Genomic DNA, 19,574 nt, shown 5'->3' with positions numbered 1-19,574 from the left:
TCTAGTGTATATGTTCTATATGTCGTGCAATGTGGTGCTCACTTATTAACTATTTGGTTAATTAGTTCTCGTCTTCAGTGAACTGTTTGGTTCAATTCTGCAAATGTGATGTTCAATTCTTTAGGTTGCAATTTTGCATTGTCGTCCATGTGAGAAACAAATACAATTGCTATATTTCCAAGTTGTCAAGCATGCTTGGTTTGGTTAACTGTCTGATCTTCTAGTATGTTATACATTGTGCAATGTGGTGCTCAGTTAACGTTTGGTTCATTTGTTGTGGTGTTTAGTTAACTATTTGGTTCAATTCTGGAATGCGATGTTCAATTGTTGTGGGTGCATTCTGTTATTGTATACCATGTGAGAAATAAATTGAATTTGGTTGTACTAAATACATGAGAAACACATACAATTGCTATATTTCCAAGTTGTTAAGCACGCTTGGTTTGATTAATTGTCTGACCTTCTATTAGGAGTATTTTATATTGTCCAATGTGGTGCTCAGTTAATGCTTGGTTCATTTGTTGTGGTGTTTAGTTAACTGTTTGGTTCAATTCTGCAATGCAATGTTCAATTGTCGTGGGTGCATTCTATTATTGTATACCATGTGAGAAATAAATCGAATTTGGTTGTACTAAATACATGAGAAACAAATACAATTGCTATATTTCCAAGTTGTTAAGCATGCTTGGTTTTGTTAACCGTCTGATCTTCTATTAGGAGTACATTATATGCGATGTCCTATTGTTGTGGGTAGAATTTTTTTATTATTGTGCATGTGAGGAATAAATTGAATTTGGCTGCACTTAATACATGAGAAACATATACAACTGCTATATTTCCTAGTTCTTAATCATTCTTGGTTTGAATAAATGGGTTTTCCATGTGGCTTGAATTAATCTCATGAATCTACAATGTGCTTATTTTTCATCAACATATTTTACTGATAGCATGCGAACCCTCACTTAACGGATGACTAACTACCTTATATGTGTTGCAGGTAAACAATGGGAAACACTGAGGTTTACAATCGAGGTTTGCACAGGCATGGTCCTTTGTCTAATAGCACATTATTGTGTAATTGTAGGAACCATTCTAGTATTTAGGTTTTTAATAATTTGGTCTTGCACATGTAGGTTTTGCTGTTAGAGGTTTTGACCCACTGTTCGACCCTTTTTGCATATGGGTAAATGAGTTGTGCATGAATATCAGTCAAGTCAAGAAACTCAGAAAGATTGTTAGGATAAACAAATCATCGACAAAAAAGAACAAGATATTTGTCTGCACAATGAAGAAGACAACAGTTCACTACAAGATGGTACTAACTATTATACCTTGCCTTTTTATTCCTTTGCCTCATTTCCAATATAGAGAAGATATTTATGCACATCCTTATTTTCAGGCCTTTCCAAAGTAGTTCACTGATGATTACCTCTCAAACCACCCTTATGGTCAGAAGGTGAGGAAAGTTTTCATACAACACCCGCGGTTTAATATTGAAGTGTTCTTGAAGAGGATGGAAGATGGACGGTTAATTATTCATAGGCACTGGCCTAAAGTTGCAAAGACATTCAAAATCAATGAAGGCTCAATATTCGCCTTCCGCTTCAGTAGTTTCCAGATGAAATGCATCTATCTATGTACCGTCTATGATGCTAATTTCGAAAAGTTTTAAATGTTGCATGTGAAACTTGATGCTGGTGCAATTGTGTAATGGGTAGCTGACTGCTGAAGCTATATGATGTTGTACTCTGATGTATTTCAATTATAAAATCCTACTTTCTTAATATGGAAATGAAATATATTGTGTGCTTAATATGAAATGTCAACTAGATTAATAAATGGATTGTTAAAAATAGGGCAATTAACCTGCTAATTGGGTTTTTCTATTGCAAATGGTTATTGAGAAAACACAGTGGGCGATGACCTTAGGAAGCACACATAGTTTCTAGGAATAAACCGTGTTGGATCAATGAACAATCACACACGACATCCTCTTGAAAAATGTTTGTGTTAGGCCACCTTGCGCAAACATTTACCACATAAAAAGTGTGTATGATGGACAACCTTTGCCACACAGTTTCTTCTACGCACCGTGTGTGATGCATTCAATAACGCAAGCGATAAAATTGTTAATGTCGTGTCCAATGGCAATGCTATCACAAACGATTTAATAGGGAAAATTCTGTGTGATGTACCTATGAACGGAAATGTTTTCCTTGAGGTGACTGTATGGGATGTATATACGAACGGAAACATACTTCTTGGATTAACTGTGTGGGATGTACATACTAACGGAAACGTATTCCTTGGATTGGCTGTGTGAAATGTATATACGAATGGAAACGTTTAGCGGAGACTGACAGTGTGGGATGTACTTACAACCGGAAATGATTTGGCCTGTATAATTGTATTTTTTAGCACAACTGTACATATAACTGTATTTGATCACTCGTCGGTCGCACACGACCTCATTTTGTCGAGCGTGTGTGCTAGGAGGGCACATCCCCGACGGTTTCTAGGTCATGTGGGAAGGACCCCCCCCCCCATATCGCAGTCACTCACTAGGCGACGGTTTAGAACGTCGTCGTGGAAAGGGATTAAAAATTGTTTGTATAGCACCTCACTATACCAGTGACACTTGTATCACCATCTATTCGTCGAATTAGTGCACCTATAAAAAGTACCATTGCATTTGGTGTGTTGGGGACACAAGCGACTTTTTGTTATTTGGCTCCAAGATTGTTTGAGAGAAACCATCTTTATCCTACGTATCCCACTGATTGATAAACCTTACGTCATCTACTTGAGAAAAATTTGCTACGTCCTTAAAACTCTGCGCATGGAGGCCCAACAGGAGTCTACAAGAACAAGTTGTGTAGTAGACATCAGCCGCCTATGGTCGGATTGCGGGGTTGAATCATGGTGGAAATCCTACTTGACGTCGTTTGTGTCAAATAGTCGAGGTGTGCTGGGCCAACCTACTTCGAGGATTGTTGCACCGCTTTAGTTTTTTCTTCTTCTGTTGTGCCCTTTTGTTTCCAGTTTTGGTTTTTCTTTGTTTTTTTATTTTTTTCCTTCTAGGTTTGGTTTCTCATCTGTTTCGTCATGTTTCCTACTTTAAACATGTTTTCTGATATACAATAAACATTTTCTAGCACATGACATTTTTTTGCTGAATGGTAAACATTTTTTATATGCGGTGAACTTTTTCTTTGTGTATCATAAACTTTTTATTACATGATCAACATTTTGTAATAAATATTAAAATTTTTAAGACTATATTGTAATAATGCATTTCTAATAGGTTATTAATTATTTAGATACTTAAAAGATCCAAAAGTTATTTATCTGGAAGCAAAATTGACTACAAAGCCCAAGATGAAAAATAAGAAAATAAACCATTCAAGTGAGATCGCCTAAGTGGGATGGCCAACATGTGCCTCACTTCAGGCGTTGCGCCTCGCTTCAGGCGTGGCCTCGGCTATTTGACCTCAAATAGGAGGTCTCCAGTCAGACATTCTATATGATGCATACTGCGTCAATTAGTCCGCACGCCGCGACTGGGCTGGACCGACCCATTTTAACGCTAGGAGCATTGGATGTTGGTTTCGGGTTTGGGAACCTTCTAAAAGGTTCCTGAATGGTTCATGTCTATTTAGTTTTTCATTTTTTTCCCGGTGTTTGTTCAACCGGTTTTCTTTACTTTACTTTTTATTTTCCTTTTCTATTTGCAAATGTCCCCTTTTTAAAAAATGTTCAGGAATTTTTTTTTTGGAATTCCAGAAAATGTTAATGTTTCCGTAAAAATGTTTCAGATTTTCTAAAAAATGTTTGTGTTTTCAGATAAATTTTGGAGTTGCATAAAATGTTCTCGTTTTCAAAGTTTGTTCACAAATTAAAAACATGTCTGCTAAAAAATAATGGCAACTTGTCTTCATCTATTGTAGCTCTTCCCTTTGGTATTGAATCAAAAACTCTCCTCGTCCATGTCTAGATTGGACATATCATATTCATATTATTGATAGTGGATTTCTTGAGAGACAAAATCTTAAGATGCAACTTTCGTGTATTACAAAAAATTTCATCATCGACACTAAATACTACAAAATTGAATAACATAGACACAAATCATATCACAGTTGCATTCACAAGGTAGAATTTGTGACAAAGATAGGAAAAACAAGAGAAAACATAATTGTGTACCTTCGTGACTTTCCCTTGAGCATGTTATGTACCCTGGTGGTCATGACGACGGGTGAATCTGGCTCCTCCTCCATAGAAGATGGTGAGAAAGAAGTACGGGAGGGTGAGGGCACCACCGGAGCAGCCAAATCATCCGTCGCCGCGACCCTCGACTTTCTCAAGCATGAGTCAGCCAATGCAGGATCCCGCGGCAAACTCTTCCCGACAATGCTGCATCACGGCTTTCGGGGTGGGGGGCTTGGTCTTGGGAGCGATGGTGTAGCCCGGCACATCCCCTCTGGCAGCAGCGATGACTCGTGAGGCAGCACAAACTTGGCACCGTGCATCATGCGTCTTCGTCTTGGTGGTGGTTGCAGCCTTGCGAGAACTACCAGAGGTGGAGTTGCGGGCGTCATGTGAGCGGTGATGAGGATGGCTGAGTCGACGGTCGCATCGGAGGTGCCTTCCATGGCAGCCCGGTGGTGCCAGCGGTCGCGGGCGGGAGAGAGGTGGTGCGACAGTCATGCCTGGTGGCGGTTGGGCTGGCAGGAAATTTTATTTTGCGGCAATGGCCCGGTTGTTGGGTATTTGCAGCACTTGGGGGCAAATATGAGGATGCCCCAACTTTTTGCAGCACCAGATAGAGATGGGGCATCTACTAGAGCACCATTTTTGGGTCTAAATGTTCTAAAAAGGTGATTTGGTCACTTGTCCTATTTTGCATCATCTGCTAGAGATGCTCTAACCAAGGATAATACTTGTTGCTCATTGCAAATCCTTGTTCTTCGGGGCCCAAGAACTATGTTCACCAGACATTAAGATTAGGTGGGAATATCTGTAGTAGTTGCTTTTCATGGTATGGCTTGTGTTAGTGCAACCTCCTTTCCTCTACTGCTCGATCTCAACTTGGAGCTTGTCCGCACTCCTTACCGCCTTTGCTATCATAGTCCCAATCCTGGACCTCCTTTGCTATCATACTATCAGGCCAACTAAGTCATCAATGCCTTTCTTGATCAGAATATGGAGTATGAGTCTCCCATCGTCCAACCAAAACGTATCGTTCACAAGATGATCATCCCATTTGTCGGTGATGGGTCACATAAGATCACAAACTCGAGTGAATAGACTACCTTCCCTCTGTGTAACCAATATTCCGGACAAAGCTCTCGGGATCCAGGTATCCAACATGATCTTCACCGTTTCTCCATCCATATACACCAGATATAACCTTCTTTTATCGGATCAAGATCGTGGAGAATGCTCCTCCATGAGTATGATATATCGTCACAAGGTTGAACTTCTAGTATATTTTTTCCCCACAATTTTTTTACCCTGAGCACCATTACACAAATGCTTTCAAGGCTCTGAATCAGACGCCATACTTGCCGAGAGAGAATTTGTGTATTGAAGTTGTGTATGTCTCTAAATCCTAGTCATCCCATTGACTTGGGCTTTGTTAACTTCTGCCGATCTGTCCAATGTATGGTGCTTAATTTCTTTCTCCATTTGACTCCACCAGAATGTACCAATCATAGCACCAATCTCATCGCAAAAACCCTTTGTCAAAAAAATACATGGCATAGGTGGGAATCGCCTCAGCAACCGCCTTCACTAAGACCTCCTTCCCTGCCTTTGATAGAAATTTCTCCATCTAACCATGTATGGATGCCCAAATTTTGTGTTTAATATATGTGAACGCCTTCTTTTTTATATGCCAATGTACACCGTAATCATAGAAACTTATCATTCCACATCTCACTCTGATGGATAACTCACACTTCACCCAAGTTTTTCATTAGTTCTGTTGTATTCGTGCTAAAGAACAATGCAGATTTCCCCAGGTCGATTCATTTACAGAAAAACTTTATATAGGGAAATAATTTCCTTCAACGCCATTGCTTCCTCTCCTTTTGCTCTCAGTAACAAAACCAAGTCATCTCAGAAGAATATATGAGAGACTATGGGGTGCCCTTGGGTAGACTTTCAGGTCATGAATCTTCCCTCTTGGTTCAACATCATGTATAAGAGATGAAGGTCCCTTTGTTCAAATACAAACAAGTATGGAGGTAGGCAGTCTCCCTGGTGCAAACCTCTAGGGGGTATGAACTGTTGTGTAACATTGTTGTTGATCCTGACTGAATATCGAACTGACAACACACGCTTAATAATGTTGGTCACCTATTCTCTCCTAAACCCCATCTTCCACATCATGGCTTCCAAACAATTCCACTCAACATGATGATACACCTTGCTCATATAAGCTTTCACTCCAACAATTCCTTCTTTCCCTCCCTTCATGTTCGTTGAGTAGTGTGGTATTTCATAGGTTATCAGGACATTGTTCGAGATCAATCTGCCTAACACAAAGGCACATTAGTTGTTAAATATAATATCTGGAACAACTTTCAGAGTATTTGCTAGGACCTTGTTTACAAGTTAGTAAAGAACATTCCAGAGGATAATCGGTCATAGGTCCTTGATGCAGGATGAATCTTTCACACTAGGAATGAAAACCACCATCGTACTATTCCAACCGTTTGGAAGCTACCCTCCATTTAGCACATTGATAACTTCATCGACAATTTATATCCCATGAGGTGCATTTTGTACACAATAGTTGGCATGCCATCCAGAACGGAAGCCTTGACTTTCCCTTGTAATTATGAAGTGAGTATGTCATTCATATTTCTAGTGATGCACGCCTCGATGCAATTTATGAGTTCCTCCACGTGATCACCCATGGTGGAAGCGAAAATTTCCTGAAAAGTGAGCAGACATGGTTACTTAAATCATCTTACTCTACTACCTCCCATCCATTCTCCTTTACTAACTTCTTCACCCTGTTTTCCTTTCTTGTTGAACCCACCATATAAAAATAATGGGTATTACTATCACCATCATGGAACCACCAAACATGCGCTCACCGCCACGACTTGGTGCACTTCATGTCTTCTAATTTGTTCTCTTCACACCTTAGCCTTTACTCCCCATGCACCTTTTCTCTAACACCTTTTCAAGATGCCTTGATGGTGAAACGGTAGACACGACGATCTCAAAATCGCATGCCCAAGAACGTGGAAGTTTGAGAGAATGCTCATATAATGGGCATTCCACATAGAAGTATTCAGTAACTTCGAGCCTGCCATTCTGCTCTATCTTCTGACATCCTTACCATCTCCCTAAGAAAAATAGATAGTAAAAGCCAAAATAGACCTAATATTCCTTGAATGATACAAAATCCCTTAAAGGAAATAATAAAGAACCCAAAGCTGATGGCATACTACTTCATGGGTGGTATGAAGAATCCAATAGAGGTTGCTCGAAAAAATATGTATTTGACCTTTATTGCTCTCGCATACACACTTTTTTACATGAGATGAGAAAGTGACTATGAATAGTCATTCCTAGGCTTCTTCAATGGACCTTTGAGACCACCACTACCTCCATGTCCCACCTCTTCAACTATCCCGTCACACCCCTAGGTGCCTGTGCTACCCCCATCAACCTCCCAACTTTCCTCCTAGGCCTTAGTTACAATGTCATTGCGCACCTCTTTTGCTAGCCATCATGCCTCGAATCAAAATCCACAAGGTCTGCCACGGCTATGGCTCCTCTCCCCTTCCGTCCACGAAATAACTAGACAATGATCTGAATGTCGGCGCACACCGTTAAGGACTCGGAACGATGCGAAATGTTCACACCATTGGACATTTTCCACAACTATTTCCATACACTCACAATATAAGAGTTGATATCTCTGATGTGATTCCGCCCTATAAAGGTGTAACACCCCAATTTTTGGCCCTTTTCTTTTCTTTTGGATTTCTTTGGATTTGGATTTCTTTTGGAGTGGCTCTATGGACTTAAAACTTGGGAACATTGCCGGTGTCAAAACCTGCGGATCTCGGGTAGGGGGTCCAGAACTGTGCATCTAAGGTTGATGGTAATAGGAGACAGGGGACACGTGTTTACCCAGGTTCAGGCCCTCTCTATGGAGGTAATACCCTACTTCCTGCTTGATTGATCTTGATGAATATGAGTGTTACAAGAGTTGATCTACCACAAGATCGTAATAGCTAAACCCTAGAAGTCTAGTCTGTATGACTACGGTATTGAGTATCCCCTATTCGGACTACACCCTCCGGTTTATATAGACACCGGGGGGATCTAGGGTTACATAGAGTCGGTTACATAAGATGGAATCTTCATAGTTGTTAGCCAAGCTTGCCTTCCACACCAAGGAGAGTCCTATCTGGACACGGGTGTAGTCTTTGGTCTTCGTATCTTCACAGCCCATCAGTCCGGCCCATAGACAACAGGTCGGACGTCCGAGAACCCCTTAGTCTAGGACCCCACAGTAGCCCCTGAACTAGGCTTCAATGACAAGGTATCCGGCGCGTAGTGCTGTCTTCGGCATTGCAAGGCGGGTTCCTCCTTCCGAACTCCAAAAATAGTCTTCGGATGAAACAAACGTGTCTGGACCTGTAAAACACATCGCACACAACCATAGAGAGAATATAATAACACACGAGTCCCATGTGCTGACAACTTTAGTAATGTGACGTCACGCCTGTCCGGTCATAATTTCGAACCATTTTTCACCCCACGTTTCGAGACGCGGTTGTCATTGGCATGTCTTGTCAAAGAAGAGATTGTGTCCCCTTTTCACGGGATTCCCATCAATACGGGTGTGGGTAACCCAACCGTGCCGTGTACACAGCCCTTGGGAGCAGGCGAATTTTAAGGCGAATGGGGGGCGTTCGATATTCACCGCCCTTATAAGGAGATAAGATTCCTCCTTCTTCCCCCACGCTTTCCTCCTGCCTCTCCGTCCTTGAGCTCCAGCGCCCAAGTTATCATTCCCCTTGTCTCGAAAAAGCACTCAACCATGTCTGGATCCGGAGGTCAAGGCATGTGGATGGCCTCCTGCGTTAAGGAGGAGAATGTCGCCAAGCTTCGGGCGGCTGGGTACCTAGCGAGGAAATCGCCCACTGTCTTCCAGCCTGGGGACAGATCGTCCCCACACCGAAGCCCAACGAGAGGGTAGTGTTCATCCCCCACTTCCTCCGCGGGCTAGGGTTTCCACTCCACCCCTTCGCCCGCGGGATTATGTTCTACTACGGGATAGATTTCACGATCCATCCCCGAACTCCTTCCTCAATATCCGGGCGTTCATCATCGTGTGCGAGACTTTCCTCCGCATCCACCCCCACTTCGGGTTATGGCTCAAAACCTTCAACGTGAAGCCCAAGGTGGTGGACGGACAGCACGCAGAGTGCAGGGGCGCAATGGTGAGCACGCTCACCAATGTTTCTTGGCCAAAAGGCACATTCGTGGAATCTATCAAGGAATTGCAGAAGCAATGGTTCTACATCATCGAACCCCGTGATACCACTTGGGCCGCAGCTACCGAATTCAACTCCGGCGCTCCCGTGCGGCTCACCTCTTGGGTCGAGAAGAGCCCAAACGGGTGTTTGTCGGACGAGCTGATTGTGCTTCAAACACGCATCCAAAGCATGATCGATAGGGATATCAAGCTCATCGACATAATCCAAGTGATGCTGGTGCGCCGTATCCTCTCCTGCCAGAGCCGAAGCCGTCCTCTATGGGACTTCAACCCGAAGAAACACCATACCTTGGTGAGGCTCTTCGAAACGGCACATTAAGATGCCTGGAAGTTGCTTTTCAAGGGCAACAAGATACTGCTGGCCACCGATTTGGATTGCGGCCATGATATAAATCACCTCCCCAACGAGGTATGTTATATTTAACACATCCCTTACTTGCTTGTTTCAAGGGTGATATCTGATGCTTTCATTACCATTGCTTTTTCAGTACTAGTTGAAGCAGGCAAAGAAGACTCAGTGTCCGACTCCCCTGCCCGAAGAGCCAGTCACTCCGCGTTTAGCGAAGATGCTGGAGCCGGTGCCTTACAAGGCACCAGAGAAGAAGGCCACAGGAAAGGCCAAGGGGGTCCGGAGTGACCCCCGCCAAAAGGGCACTTCGGATGCGGTGTCCGAAGACAAGGCCCATTCCCCCACCGCCGAAGACGACGCGGATGAGGAGGAGGAGGAGAGCGACTCTCTGCTACCTCTTGAGCACTGCATTGGTTTTCCCTTGAAGAGGAAAGGGTGATGCAGTAAAGTAGCGTAAGTATTTCCCCTCAGTTTTTGAGAACCAAGGTATCAATCCAGTAGGAGATCATGCTCGAGTCCCACGCACCTACACAAACAAATAAGAACCTCACAACCAACGCGATAAAGGGGTTGTTAATCCCTTCACGGTCACTTACGAGAGTGAGCTCTGATAGATATGATAAGATAATATTTTTGGTATTTTTATGATAAAGAGAAATAAAGATGCAAAGTAAAATAAACGGCAATAGAAATAGCTAAGTGTTGGAAGATTAATATGATGGAAGATAGACCCGAGGGCCATAGGTTTCACAAGTGGCTTCTCTCAAGAGCATAAGTATTACGGTGGGTAAACAAATTACTACCGAGCAATTGATAGAATTGAGCATAGTTATGAGAATATCTAGGTATGATCATGTATATAGGCATCACGTCCGTGACAAGTAGACCGAAACGTTTCTGCATCTACTACTATTACTCCACACATCGACCACTATCCAGCATGCATCAAGAGTATTAAGTTCATAAGAACAGAGTAATGCTTTAAGTAAGATGACATGATGTAGAGGTATAAACTCATGCAATATGATATAAACCCCATCTTTTTATCCTCGATGGCACCAATACAATACGTTCCCCTGCTATCACTCGGAAAGGACACCGCAAGATTGAACCCAAAGCTAAGCACTTCTCCCATTGCAAGAAAGATCAATATAGTAGGCCAAACGAAACTGATAATTTGAAGAGACTTGCAAAGACAACCAATCATACATAAAAGAATTCAGAGCAGATTCAAATATTGTTCATAGATAAACTTGATCATAAACCCACAATTCATCGGATCTCGACAAACACACCGCAAAAGAAGATTACATCGAATAGATCTCCAAGAAGATCGAGGAGAACTTTGTATTGAGATCCAAAGAGAGAGAAGAAGCCATCTAGCTACTAGCTATGGACCCGAAGGTCTGAAGTAAACTACTCACACATCACTGGAGAGGCTATGGAGTTGATGTAGAGGCCCTCCGTAATCAATGCCCGCTCCGGCGGAGCTCCGGAAAAGGCCCCAAGATGGGATCTCTCGGGTACAGAAGGTTGCAGCAGTGGAATTAGGTTTTCGTGGTCCTCCTGGATGTTTGCGGGGTACGTGGACTTATATAGGAGGAAGAAGTAGGTCGGTGGAGCAACGAGGGGCCCACGAGGGTGGAGGGCGTGCCTAGGGGGTAGGCGCGCCCCCTGCCTCATGGCCTCCTCGATTGTTTCTTGACGCCCACTCCAAGTCTCCTGGATCACGTTTGTTGAGAAAATCACGTTCCCAAAGGTTTCATTCCGTTTGTACTTCGTTTGATATTCCTTTTCTGCGAAACACTGAAATAGGCAAAAAAAACAGCAATTTGGGTTGGGCCTCCGGTTAATAGGTTAGTCCCAAAAATAATATAAAAGTGTATAATAAAGCCCATTAAACATCCAAAACAGAATATAATATAGCATGGAACAATAAAAAATTATAGATACGTTGGAGACGTATCAAGCATTCCTAAGCTTAATTCCTGCTCGTCCTCGAGTAGGTAAATGATAAAAACAGAATTTTTGATGTGGAATGCTACTTAGCATAATTTTCAATGTAATTCTCTTATTTGTGGTATGACTATTCAGATTTGAAAGATTCGAGACAAAATTTTAATATTGACATAAAAATAATAATACTTCAAGCATACTAACTAAGAAATTATGTATTCTCAAAATAACATGGCCAAAGAAAGTTATCCCTACAAAATCATATAGTTGGCTATGCTCTATCTTCACCATAGAAAGTATTTAAATCATGCACAACCCCGAAGACAAGCCAAGCAATTGTTTCATACTTTTGATGTTCTCAAACTTTTTAAATCTTCATGCAATACATGAGCGTGAGCCATGTACATAGCAATATATGTGGAGTAGAATGGTGGTTGTGGAGAAGACAAAAATGGGAAGATAGTCTCACATCAACTAGGCGTATCAATGGGCTATGGAGATGCCCATCAATAGATATCAATGTGAGTGAGAAGGGATTGCCATGCAACTGATGCACTAGAGCTAAAAGTATATGAAAGCTCAACAAAAGAAACTAAGTGGGTGTGCATCCAACTCGCTTGCTCATGAAGACCTAGGGTATTTTGAGGAAGCCCATCATTGGAATATACAAGCCAAGTTCTATAATGAAAAGTTCTCACTAGTATATGGAAGTGATATCATAGGAGACTCTCTATCATGAAGATCATGGTGCTACTTTGAAGCACAAGTGTGGAAAAAGGATAGTAGCATTGTTCCTTCTCTCTTTTTCTCTCTCTTTTTTGGGCCTTCTCCTTTTTTCATCCGGAGTCTCATCCCGACTTGTGGGGGAATCATAGTCTCCATCATCCTTTCCTCACATGGGACAATGCTCTAATAATGATGATCATCACACTTTTATTTACTTACAACTCAAGAATTACAACTCGATACTTAGAACAAAATATGACTCTATGAGAATGCCTCCGGCGGTGTACCGGGATGTGCAATGATTCATGGTGACATGTATGAAAGAATTATGAACGGTGGCTTTTCCACAAATACGATGTCAACTACATGATCATGCAAGCAATATGACAATGATGAAGCGTGTCATGGCAAACGAAACGGTGGTAAGTTGCATGGCAATATATCTCAGAATGCCTATGGAAATGCCATGGTAGGTAGGTATGGTGGCTGTTTTGAGGAAGGTGTATGGTGGGTGTATGATACCGGCAAAAAGTGCGTGGTATTAGAGAGGCTAGCAATGGTGGAAGGATGAGAGTGCGTATAATCCATGGACTCAATATTAGTCATAAAGAACTCATATACTTGTTGCAAAAATCTACGAGTTATCAAAGCAAAGTATTACGCGCATGCTCCTAGGGGGATAGATTGGTAGAAAAAGACCATCGCTCATCCCCGGCCGCCACTCATAAGGAAGATAATCAATAAATAAATCATGCTCCGACTTCATCACGTAACGGTTCAGCATATGTGCATGCTACGGAAATCACAAACTTTAACACAAGTATTTCTCAAATTAATAATCAGTCAACTAGCATGACGCTAATATCACCATCTTCATATCTCAAAACAATTATCAAGCATCAAACTTCTCATAGTATTCAACACACTCATATGAAAGTTTTTATTATTCCTAACAGCAAATTGCCATGTTGTTCTAAACGACTCTCAAAATAATAGAAGTGAAGCATGAGAGAACAGTAGTTTCTATAAAACAAATCCACCACCGTGCTCTAAAAGATATAAGTGAAGCACTAGAGCATAAACTATATAGCTCAAAAGATATAAGTGAAGCACATAGAGTATTCTAATAAATTCCGAATCATGTGTGTCTCTCTCAAAAGGTGTGTACAGCCAGGATTATTTTGGCATACTAAAAATCATAGACTCAAATCATACAAAACGCTCCAAGCAAAACACATATCATGTGGTGAATAAAAATATAGCTCCATGTAAAGTTACCGATGGATGAAGACGAAAGAGGGGATGCCTTCCGGGGCATCCCCAAGCTTTGGCTTTTTGGTGTCCTTAGATTACCTTGGGGTGCCATGGGCATCGCCAAGCTTAGGCTCTTGCCACTCCTTGTTCCATAATCCATCTAATCATTACCCAAAACTTGAAAACTTCACAACACAAAACTCAAATAGAAAATCTCGTGAGCTCCGTTAGCGAAAGAAAACAAACCACCACTTCAAGGTGCTGTAATGAACTCATTCTTTATTTATATTGGTGTTAAACTTACTGTATTTCAACTTCTCTATGGTTTATAAACTTTATTACTAGCCATAGATTCATCAAAATAAGCAAACAACACACGAAAAACAGAATCTGTCAAAAACAGAACTGTCTGTAGTAATCTGTAGCTAACGCAAACTTCTGGAACCCCAAAAATTCTAAAATAAATTTCTGGACGTGAGGAATTTATCTATTAATCATATTCAAAAAGGATTAACGAAATATCACTCTCCAAATAAAAATGTCAGCAATTCTCGTGAGCGCTAAAGTTTCTATCTTTTACAGCAAGATCAAAAGGACATTCCCCAAGTCTTCCCAACGGTTCTACTTGGCACAAACACTAATTAAACACAAAAAACACAACCAAAACAGAGGCTATATAAATTATTTATTACTAAACAGAAGCAAAAAATCAAGGAATAAAAATAAAATTGGGTTGCCTCCCAACAAGCGCTATCGTTTAACGCCCCTAGCTAGGCATAAAAGCAAGGATAGATCTAGGTATTGCCATCTTTGGTTTTAGGGAAGAAAAGATCAAACTTATTATCTATGGCATTAATCTTTCTGTTTTGATAAAGCACATGGTTGTTAATGGTAGAAGAAAGATTAAGCATTTTACGGAAATTTTCATCTAAGCTAGCTTTCATCTCTTTGATAGATTCGTTTTGGTAGGAGAGCAAAAGAGATGTGGATTCAACCTTCTCATTCATGGGGTGCCCAAATATGGTTTTCATCTTTTCATAAGTATCTACGACATCCCCTTCAAGAAAACCTTCTTCAAATATAGAATCTAAGACATGCTTAAATGAAGAAGGTAGGGCAACATAAAAGCTCTTTAAGTAAATTTCAATTTGGTATTGGGGCACATACCTGGCCCGGATCCTTAATAGTCTATCCCAAGCATCTTTCAAAGATTCATCGAGTAAATAATGAAAAATTCCGGAATCATCTTCATCAAAATTATTAAGATTCTCATTGATAACTTCGGTAGGTCTTTCCATAGCATCATTATTTATGAGTTTAGAGAGAATAGAAGGATTGTCCAAAGTACTAAAACTCGGGAGAGAACCCCCAACCCTTTTTTATTCTGACATGGCGAAAGAAAGGTGAGCGGAAAAGAGAAAGCGAATAAAATGACAATGGTGAAGTGGGGGAGAGGAAAATGAGAGACAAATGGCAAATAATGTAATGTGAGGGATAAGAGTTTGTGATGGGTACTTGGTATGTCTTGACTTGTGCGTAGACTCCCCGGCAACGGCGCCAGAAATGGCTCATTGTCGGGAGTCAAATCTTGACTTGACTTGGCACGAATCTCCCCGGCAACGGCGCCAGAAATCCTTCTTGCTACCTCTTGAGCACTGCGTTGGTTTTCCCTTGAAGAGGAAAGGGTGATGCAGTAAAGTAGCGTAAATATTTCCCTTAGTTTTTGAGAACCAAGGTATCAATCTAGTAGGAGATCACGCTCGAGTCCCTCGCACCTACACAAACAAATAAGAACCTCGCAACAACGTGATAAAGGGGTTGTCAATCCCTTCACGGTCACTTACGAGAGTGAGCTCTAATAGATATGATAAGATAATATTTTTGGTATTTTTATGATAAAGAGAAATAAAGATGCAAAGTAAAATAAATGGCAATAGAAATAGCTAAGTGTTGGAAGATTAATATGATGGAAGATAGACCCGGGGGCCATAGGTTTCACTAATGGCTTCTCTCAAGAGCATAAGTATTACGGTGGGTAAACGAATTACTGTCGATCAATTGATAGAATTGAGCATAGTTATGAGAATATCTAGGTATGATCATGTATATAGGCATCACGTCCGTGACAAGTAGACTGAAACGATTCTGCATCTACTACTATTACTCCACACATCGACCGCTATCCAGCATGCATCTAGAGTATTAAGTTCATAAGAATAGAGTAATGCTTTAAGTAAGATGACATGATGTAGAGGGATAAACTCATGCAATATGATATAAACCCCATCTTTTTATCCTCGATGGCGACAATACAATACGTGCCCCTGCTGTCACTAGGAAAGGACACCGCAAGATTGAATCCAAAGCTAAGCACTTCTCCCATTGCAAGAAAGATCAATCTAGTAGGCCAAACGAAACTGATAATTCGAAGAGACTTGCAAAGATAACCAATCATACATAAAAGAATTCGGAGCAGATTCAAATATTGTTCATAGATAAACTTGATCATAAACCCACAATTCATCGGATCTCGACAAACACACCGCAAAAGAAGATTACATCGAATAGATCTCCAAGAAGATCGAGAAGAACTTTGTATTGAGATCCAAAGAGAGAGAAGAAGCCATCTAGCTACTAGCTATGGACCCGAAGGTCTGAAGTAAACTACTCACACATCACCGGACAGGCCATGGAGTTGATGTAGAGGCCCTCCGTGATCAATGCCCCCTCCGGTGGAGCTCCGGCAAGGCCCCAAGATGGGATCTCTCGGGTACAGAAGGTTGCGGCGGTGGAATTAGGTTTTCGTGGTCATCCTGGATGTTTGCGGGGTACGTGGACTTATATAGGAGGAAGAAGTAGGTCGGTGGAGCAACAAGGGGCCCACGAGGGTGGAGGGCGCGCCCAGGGGGGTAGGTGCGCCCCCTGCCTCGTGGCCTCCTCGATTGTTTCTTGACGCCCACTCCAAGTCTCCTAGATCACGTTTGTTGAGAAAATCACGTTCCCAAAGGTTTCATTCCGTTTGGACTTAGTTTGATATTCCTTTTCTGCGAAACACTGAAATAGGCAAAAAACAACAATTTGGGCTGAGCCTCCGGTTAATAGGTTAGTCCCAAAAATAATATAAAAGTGTATAATAAAGCCCATTAAACATCCAAAACAGAATATAATATAGCATGGAACAATAAAAAATTATAGATACGTTGGAGGCGTATCACTCTCCCCCCGACGGGGGGAGGAAGAAGAGGGCGGCCTCCACAACTCTGGAGGTGGAGGCGCCCAAAAAGGGGAAGGGCTCCCTAACGGGTAACTTTGCATGGGACCTTGATGACAGTCCGGAGAGACGCCCCCGCGCTAAGCCTCGGGCCGCATCATAAGTACTAACACCTTATCCGCCCATAAAGTCTCTCCTCCTCATTGTATTGAAACGATTGGCAAATGTTATTGTAGTCCGGCCCACAATAGCTCCGAGCGATCCTCGTCAGGAGGCTTGCTGGATTCCAAGGCAATGGCCAGCGACTCCCTGCCGGACGCACACTCCCCCAAAACCAAGGACTGTCTCCAGCGGGGGAGAGGCTTAGGATGTGCCCGAAGGCGAAACTCCCGTCACCGGACACCAAGGGGACTCAATCCCCAATGATACTGGCGGGAAGGGCCGTACACAGTTTGGCCCTCAACCGGACTCAATTCTGGAGACCGAGGCGGCTCTGGAATCCAACACGCACCCTCCTTTGAAAGAAGCGGGGATGCCTGTTCCGCCGGTGACCCCTGTCCAACCAGGGGCATCGGGTAACCTGCTGGAGACGCTACGAGGCGCTTCCATTATGGATGAGCACCGTGCCCTTATGGGCGTGGTGATTGAAAAGGTTTAGTCCGCCAAGAGCAGATTAACCGAAGCCTCCAGCAGCTTGCTGACAGATTTTGAGGTAAGAAACGCTGTACAAGGAGAAAATCCCAGTGTAGACCAGTAGCCCCTTAGACACTGTCCGGTGTTCGGAAAGAAAAAGCTGGGAAGAGGATCAATCTCGTTTTAACAGGAAACTAACTTAATTTTTCTGAAATGCAGGCGTCGTTGCTAGCCGCGGCCTCGCATATTGCCGAAGTTTCTGGACTGAAGTAGAAACTGGCAGAGGCCGAGGAGGAGCTGGGCCAAGCGAAGAGGAAGCTCCAGGAGAAACAAGGTAAGCAATAACATGTTATATATTCAAAAAGAAGAAAATTGTATGCGATGACCAAAATGCCATGATTTGTACAGAAGTGACGACCGAGGTTGAGACCCTGAGAAAGGCCCTGGCCGAAGCCGAGGGGAAGGCTATCCAACAATAAGCCGCCCATAAGAAGCTCAAGGCTCGGGTCGGGGAGGTCCAGCAGGAGCTCCAAGACGTGGTGAAGAAGTGTGAAGCTTTGGGGCACGAGGCGTCGGCTCGAGAGGCCGAACTTACCAAGGCTTGTCAGAGCTCAGAGGCCGCACGGAATGAGGCCTGGGACGCTCTCCAGGAGATCCAGGAGGCGAAGAAGATCACGGTGGGTAAGGAATTTAACATGCAAAGCAAGTATGTGGAGAGGAAGTACCTTTTACTAACCCGGATTCGGAGTTGCCCAGGGGCTTTTGTGGATCTGCCCCGTAGTGTATCCAATGCTGCGGAGTTCTTCCGAGCCAGGGAAGGGGATTCTTCGGAGAAGCTATTCTGGTCGCAATATGCTGTGCTAGAACATCCGGTGGCCTTTTCCAATCAACTGAAGCAGTTGGTCGAGCTGCATAGGGTGGCCGAACTGGCCATGAAGGATTTCATAATCCGATTATGGCCGACCGAAGCTATACCTAGTAGTTATTTTGGCCTTGTGAAGCGGGTGGTCGAGGCTTGTCCGCGGCTAGACATCGTCAAGCGATCAGTCTGCATCGAGGGTGCCCGCATGGCCTTCGCTTGTTGCAAGATGTGGTGGGCGAAGATGAATGCCGTCGAGGTGGCCAGGGGGCTGCCGGAGGTCAAGGAGCACCGCACACACGATCGATATTTTGCGGATGTCTTGGAGGGATCTCGACTTGTAGCAACGCAATGCGGGGAGGATGTTATTCTCGAATGAATACATCCATGTTTTGCCTTGTATGAACAAATACGCCTTGTAATATATAATTTTTATTATGTTTTGAGTGTTTCCTCCTGTGCGGCCATGTTGTATGAAATCTGAGGGTTAACCAGTCATCAGCTTCAGCCCTCGTGTAGGTAGTACGGAGGTGTTCGGGATGGAATCTAAACAATCTTGATCCAATTATATGGTCCTTGAAGGAGTTGTTGAGCGCAATGAACCAGGCAACCAGACTATACGGCTTGAACGCCCTCACTTAGCCATAGGAGTTTTATAATAAAACATAGGTGCATCCGCTGGTATACGAACCAGAGTGGTGTCAGCGTCTGATAAGGAAGTACCGATCCTTCCCGAAATGCGGAAAAATCTCCAACGATTTAAGACCGCTGAACAGCTGACCAGCTCTCGCCGGAACATGTCAGTCAGTTTTCAGCTTTCTCTACTGAGGTGCTCATCCGGTTTAGACCAGGACACAATCGTAGTAGTTCTCCCTTTACTACCCTAGCCGATGTAGCGGAACATAGGGTAGCAAGCACAGGAGCCAGGCAACCCAACTATTGACCAAAGACATGATTTGGAGCCAATGCATATAATGCTAAATTCGGGGTGCCAAACTATACTTATAGAAAGTGTTCGGACTTTTGTTGCCATAGTGTAAGGTTCTATAAAGCCCCT

This window comes from Triticum aestivum, chromosome 1A (assembly GCF_018294505.1).
Source record: "Triticum aestivum cultivar Chinese Spring chromosome 1A, IWGSC CS RefSeq v2.1, whole genome shotgun sequence".
Classification (NCBI taxonomy): Eukaryota; Viridiplantae; Streptophyta; class Magnoliopsida; order Poales; family Poaceae; genus Triticum; species Triticum aestivum.
The sequence above is the reverse complement of the archived record's forward strand: the minus strand, read 5'-3'. Positions refer to the sequence as shown.